General features: G+C 40.2%; 1 pseudogene; it reads left to right on the top strand.

Annotated features, from left to right (window-relative positions):
• The first annotated feature begins 651 nt into the window (after positions 1-651).
• Positions 652-1,261, top strand: LOC124501894 (60S ribosomal protein L13a-like; annotated as a pseudogene).
• Positions 1,262-6,416: the final 5,155 nt, after the last annotated feature.

The raw sequence follows: 6,416 nt of genomic DNA, 5'->3' as shown, positions 1-6,416 counted from the left end.
TGATATATCCAAACAATGGAAGGATGTATACCTAGATTTGCTGACATTGTTGAATCAAAAGCAGATTGCACAGCAGCAATTACATAGGTAGTTTTATTTATGTAAATAAATAGAAAAAGATCTAAAAAGATGCTCACTAGGATGTTGATGATAAGAATTGTCTCTAATGATGAGATTTATAGGGTTTTTGCTTTTCTCTTTATGTGTTTGCATATTTGAACTTTCTTGTCTATACATAAATTTAAAAGTTTATGGCAAGTCCCAATGGGAGAATCACAACATAGATTCCTAGGTTTCTGGAGTGAGGTCCTGTTGTCTGCAATGGAGAATTAAATGCCTTTTTTTTTTTTTAAGTTTATCTTTTATTTATTTTGAGAAGGAGAGAGAGAGACAGAGAAAGAGTGAGCACACACGACCAGAGGGGCAGAGAGAGAGGGAGAGAAAGAGAATCCCAAGCAGGCTCCACTCACCACAGAGCCCAGCGTGGGGCTTGAACCCAGAAACCATGAGATCATGAACTGAGATCAGGAGTTGGATGCTCAACTGATTGAGCCACCCAGGCACCCCTGGAGTCTTAACTATCTTTCATTGAATAGTTACTGGCCTTTCCCAGGCAGCTGCCAAAGATGGTGTTGGGGCTAGTCGTGGTACATGGATAGCCAAGGCCATCTCCTGTGTTGTCAAGTGAGCCTGATGGCTAAGTAATACTTCCAGGGAGGAGGTTGGTGGTCATGCACTGTGAGGGCATCCACATTTATGGCAATTTCTGCAGAAACAAGTTGCAACACTTGGTCTTCTTCCACAAATGCATGAACACCAACTTGTCCTGTGGGCCCTACCTCTTCCAGTCCCCTAGCTACATCTGTTGAAAGAACGGTACAAGGCATTTTGCTGCTCAAGGCCAAGTAAGGTCCAGCCACCCTGGACTGCCTCAGGGTATTTAACAGGATCCCACTCCTGGTCCCATCACCCCTACCTCATAAGAAAAAGTGGATGGTGGTTTTTACTGCCCTAAGGTTGTGCACCTGAAGCCCACTCAGAAGTTTGCCTACCTGAGGCACCTGGCTTGCAAGTTCTCCTGGAAGTACAGGCCATGATAGCCACCCTAGAGGAGAAGAGAAAGGAGACGGCCAAGACTCATTGTAGAAAAAAGTGGTAGTTCATGAGGCAGGAGAAACAGGCCAAGAAGAATGTAGAGAACACAACTGACAAATACAAAGAGGTCCTCAAGACCTATGAACTCCTGGTTTGGGTCCAATAAAGATTATTTCTCATGCTTGGCTTGGCCTTCCTTTCTTCCATTGGTACCCTAGGATGTAGGGGACCTAAATGTGGCCGTCCCAATGTCCAAGTGCCACAGGCAGCCACTTAGGAGTGGCCCTGAAAACAACAGAGAGGAGAAAACCTTTAAGTGGGCAGAGTTTTGACTTGTGCATCTGATAGTTTACTTTGAGTAGAAAGTTATGGGTGCTGGCAAAAGGCTTGTCTGCTTGGTCAGAGTCTGTGGGGAGAAAGACAAGAGATAAAGGGGTCTGGGAAAGAGGCGTACGGATGAATCTATAAAAGTGGATATGAGATGTGAAGATTTTTGTTTCACATGTTAATGCCCAACAGAGAGCATCCATTACAGAAGAGGGACTAAACAACAACAAGAAACAATAACTTGTCCAGATAACATCACTGAGTCTCTGCCATTAGTTACACCAGTATTGGTACAACGGGCACACAATAAGAATGGAGACAGGAATGGAGATTATACATGGGCCCAACAGCGTGGGCTCCCACTTACCAAGGCTTATCTATCTACTGTCACTGTCAAATATCTGACTTTCCAGCAACAAAGACCCATCAATACTTGGCCCACAATATGGCACCATCCCTTTAGAAGACCTACCAGGTACTTGGTGGCAAGTTGTCTACACTGGACTTGTTCCACCCTGGAAGTAGTATCAATCTATCTTGACTGGAATATAAACATATTCCAAGTTAGACCTATTGCTGAAGTCTTAGCTAGTACTACTGAGAATTTAAAGTGTTTGGTCCAATGACCAGGGCATTAGTATAGCAGTGTGTATATGGGATCCACTGATCTTTTCATAAACTATACCATCTAGACAAACTGCTAGACTCATAGAGCACTGGAATGACCCGTGGAAGATTCAGCTGAGGTGCTAGCTTGCAAAGGATACCTTGTGAGGAGGGACATCATCCTCCAGGACTCAAGGTAAACTCTAAATTGATATTCATTATACGGTACAGGGTTCCCAATATGGCGAATACATGGGTGCAGTAGCTGTAGCATGCAAGTAGGAATATTTCTGTACACTGATTACCAGAGATTCATTTGCGGGATTTTTAACCTTCTTTCCACAGTGGTTAGAGGTTTTGGCATCCTCAGGAAAAGTCCCATTAAACCCCAGCTACTCCTGGTCACTTTAGGATCTTCATTCCAAGAAACCAGCAGGAGAGTATAATTGAACCTGATCTTCAGTAGGGCAGCTGTTATGCAATAGAGACAGGAAAGAATACATTTCATACTCAGGTAATCCATTTGGGTATCTTGGTTTCCACTTGACCAACTTAGGTAGTACATGGATAAGCGCAACAGCCACAACTTGAGAAGGACTTGGTGATCAATGGCTAAGTCCTCTGAGGGAAGAGGGTCTAGGTCATTGCACTAAATAAGCTACCTTGACAAGCAGAGGGTGAGGGGAATCTAGAATGGGTGGCAGAGAAAGGAGATGATCAACCTCAATTATGGCCCCAAGAACAGCTTTAAGGGCTGTAATTAATCCCACCAATGCTTTTTCTAATTTCTCCAGGAAAAGAGATCTGATAGAACTTTGGAAGAGATTCTCCTAGAATGCATTATATATATAAAGGGGTTGATGGCCGTGGATATCATGGTACACTGCAGAGATCTCCCCATCCAGGACTGAAATCATTCCACCTGCTGCTAGAAGTATTGGAGGATGATAGATTTCAACTGTATCCTACTTCAGAATTTACTTCAAGTTCAAGTAAGCTCAAGAAGATTACTTTTCTGGGCTCAGAAAAAATGACTGGTCACTGAGGTAAGCATAAAGTCCTCAGAGCTCTCTGTAGAAAGGCTGAGGTCTTTGCTGGATTGCATCACAACACAACTTCTTCCTCTGTTCAATCTTACTTCCTTTACTCTTTCCACAGGTGGATCCCAAGAGCACTCCCCAATGAAATTTCTGTCCCTGAGCCTTCATCTCAAAGTGTATTTCCTAGGGAATGTGACCTGTGAGAAGTTCCCCTTCCCTATGTACCTTATAACTGTTAAGACCTTTTGTAAAAAATCAAAATTTATTAAATAAAAAGGGGCTTTATTGGTTCACATAACTGCACAGGTATCAGGATTGATTTGATTCAGTGGATTAATGGTGTCAAGGACCAGTTTTGCTCCATTTCTCTGCTCTGCCTTCCACAAAATCAGCATTATTCTAGAGCTAGCTTTGTTCACATTGACAGTAGCTGCAGTAATTCCAGGGTTTATATTCTCAGCCCTCACATTCCAAATGGAAAGAGAACAGGCTTTTAGTAGCTTTATTTAAAGAATAAGGAAAAATCTTTCTCAGAGTCACTAGCAATTCAAGGTTCAGAGACACAAATTGGTCAAAGGCTGGGTTTCTTAAGCCACTTACTGGCAAGAGGTATGGGATTACCTTGAGTGCTTTAAAATAATCAGTTCACTCCTGGAATTGTTGGTATGTTTTAATCTTTGCCTTCTACAACCACACAGATGGGGAGGGATGGAAGGGATGTTGTGGAGACAGATATGTTCATTTGCTAGGGCTGCCATAACAAAGTACCACAGCACAGAGTGCTTAAAGCAGAGAAGTCTATTTTCTCACAGTTCTAGAGGCTAGAAGTCTGAGATTAAGACGTTGGCCTTTCTCCTTAGCTTAGATGACCATCTTCTCCTGCCTTTGCATGGTTTTCCCTCTGCATGCATACATCTCTATGTCCTAATCTCCTCTTGTTATAAGCAACCAGTCATATTGGATTAGGGCCTACCCTAAGGACCTTATTTTAACTTAATCACCTCTTTAAAGACCTTGTCTCCAAATACAATTACATTCTGAAGTGCTAGGGATTAGGACTTAAATACATGAACTCTGGGGGACACAATTCAGCCCATAACACAAACTCAACATCAGCATCAATTACATATTGAAATATTTCATTTGCTTGACTGTTGCACTAAATTGTCAAGTCTTTAAGGGCAAGAACAGTATCTTATTTATACCACCTATGCCTAGCACAGAGCCTGGTACACACTAGGAAGTCAATACAAGATAACAACTGCTTGCTAAGGACTATAGTTTGTTGCACCTTATAAGTATGAGGTCACTGGTGACTTTTTTGAGGAGCAGTTTCAATGGAGTGGTGGTGACATAAGCCTAATTGTTGTGGGTTTAAGAGTGAATGGACGAGTTTGACAGTATAAAAATTATGACTTTCTTATGACAAAAGCCACCATGAACAAAGTCAAAGATGATTATGATAAAAAATAGTACCTACATATATGGAACACCAAGGGTTAAGAGCTCTGACAAAAAAAAATCCTATAAAAAGACCAGAAAAAGATGAAGACAAATAGTATGAAAACATACAAAGGCTATACACACAACCCAAAAATACATGAAAAAAAGTTCAGCCCTATCAGTACTCAGGGAAACACTAATTGAAGTAACAGCAAGATAGCATTTAATGCACATTACATTGACAAAAGTTTAAGATTCATGCTTCAGTCCTGGCAAGAGATGGATAAATAGACATTCTTTTACCTTTTGGTTGGCACGTGAACTGCAGTAATTCTAGAGGTAATCTGGCAGTGTCTCACTCGAGACATCTTTGGTCCCAAGTAACAGAAAACCCAACTCACCCCCCGCAAAAGTTATTTACAGAGTCACATAACTGAAAATCTAGACATAGCTAGATGGAATCTACTTGAATGTTATCATTATAATCTAGTTTCTTTCCATGTCTTAGTTCTGTCTTCCTCTGAGTGAAAATCATTTTCAGTACAGGTCTCTCTTCACAAATAGAGCTTATATCCTTATAGCAACAATATAGCAGAGAAGAAAAGTCCCTAATCTAATTCTTATTGGCCTCAATGGAGTCATGTGCCCATCCCTGAAATATAGAATATTATACCTATAAAGTGTGATATTATACTCTTATTGACCAAATAGAGAAGCCAATGGAGGAGTCCATGCCATTTGTAAATCCACAGATTAATAGAGGAAGACTAATTCATCTAAAGATAATGAGGTGCTGTTACCAGAAAAAGGGGAGATGGATACTGGGTGTCAAAACAAGCAAACAAAATGCATATATAACCTCTACAGGCAGTATCTATCAAAACGTGCACATATCTTTTGTCTCAACAATCTCACTTTAAGGATTTGATTCTGTAGAAAGAAACTGCACAGTTTAAAAGAGATACACATATAAGGATACTCATTCTAGCATTGTTTATAATGGTACAAAATCTGGACAAATCTACATTACCTACTAATAAAGGAATAGCTTAAAAAATTATGGCACATTGTTTATTGTGCAGCTAGTTAAAAGAATGAGGTAGATCAGAGTGTCCATGATAAACTCTTCAGTAAGAAAAAGGTGCAGAAAAATGTTGATTCATTATTTATAAAAATCAAAACTTCTATTTATATGTGTTTCTATAACCATTGGGAAAAGTATGGAGAGAAACAATATTTTTAAGTTTATTTATTTTGTGAGAGAAAATGTGGGGCTAGGGCAGAGAGAGGGAGAGAAAGAATCCCAAGCAGGCTCCACGGTGTCAGAGCAGAGCCCCGTGTGGGGCTTGATCCCATGAACTGAACCATGAGATCATGACCTGAGCCAAAACTAAGAGTCATCCAGGTGCCCCAAATCATTAATCTTTTAACACTCATTTTATCTAGGATTGGAATGGGGAGAGGAAAACTATCCTTTTCTTTATTTGCTTCTGAATATACTGTTATACTTCTGTGTTGTCTGAATTGTTAAAATGAATGCTTATTACCTTTTAAATGAGTAGAAAGTGAAATGAGGAAGTAGTCTTAGATATAAACCATTTTTAGATTTAGAGAGAAGAAAGAGAAGTTAATCTCCGGTAAAGAAGAGATTGAAAATATTGAAGACAGAGTAACCCATAGGGTGGGCCCTGAGGGGATGGAGAGGATCCATTTCAGAGCAGAATCCCAAGAGTACCAAGACTGTGATAGCTTCACTGTTCCATGGGGAAATGCAAATAAACAGCACAGTTAATAAAAACTTAGTTCTTTAGTGTTGAAAGTGCATGTTTTAAAAAGGAAATCCAGGTGATAAGAAATGGGAGGACTTTGAAAATGTATACTGTTATTCATCAACATTAAAAAGTT

Source organism: Lynx rufus, unplaced genomic scaffold, assembly GCF_022079265.1.
Source record: "Lynx rufus isolate CCGP_SWC_20201006 ecotype Redwood Valley unplaced genomic scaffold, mLynRuf1.p SCAF_7, whole genome shotgun sequence".
Taxonomy (NCBI): domain Eukaryota; kingdom Metazoa; phylum Chordata; class Mammalia; order Carnivora; family Felidae; genus Lynx; species Lynx rufus.
The sequence above is the reverse complement of the archived record's forward strand: the minus strand, read 5'-3'. Positions and strand labels throughout refer to the sequence as shown.